General features: G+C 38.5%; 1 pseudogene; it reads right to left on the minus strand.

Moving 5' to 3' along the window:
• Positions 1 to 210: 210 nt before the first annotated feature.
• LOC129400612 (small nucleolar RNA SNORA72) lies at positions 211 to 307 on the minus strand (annotated as a pseudogene).
• Between the last annotated feature and the right edge of the window lie 207 nt (positions 308 to 514).

The following is a 514-nucleotide window of genomic DNA, read 5'->3' on the forward strand; positions in this document are numbered from 1 at the left end:
AAAATTTACATAATGAACCAAGAAAAATATTCCCTCACCCTCCTGAGCCTGAAAATTCATAGGTCAGATCAATTCACAGACTCTGACTTTTCTTTTTTTTTTTCTTTTTGGGACAGACCCATTGATGCACAGAGGTTATTCCCAGCTCATGCATGCAGGAATTACTCCTGGTGGTGCTCGGGGGACCACATGGAATGCTGGGAATCAAACTCGTGTCAACCACATGCTACACATTCATGGTCTTATAATAGTGAATGTTTAGACTATTCTGATTACTATGAAATAAGAACATTGAGAATATTCACAGTATGATCAATTTTTCTTCATTTTCAAGTGCTTCCTCTCTTGTTATAATACAACAACAACAACAAAAAAACCCTCAGTTCTCAAGGCTTGCAAGTCAGTTCCACCTGTAGTTAAGTATAAAGAGAAAACTTGAAGAGAAAGCACTATTTTTCCTCTGTTTCAGACCAAACATCACGAGGATGCCTGGAGAGCCTTCTTCATCTCCTCC

This window comes from Sorex araneus, chromosome X (genome assembly GCF_027595985.1).
Source record: "Sorex araneus isolate mSorAra2 chromosome X, mSorAra2.pri, whole genome shotgun sequence".
Classification (NCBI taxonomy): domain Eukaryota; kingdom Metazoa; phylum Chordata; class Mammalia; order Eulipotyphla; family Soricidae; genus Sorex; species Sorex araneus.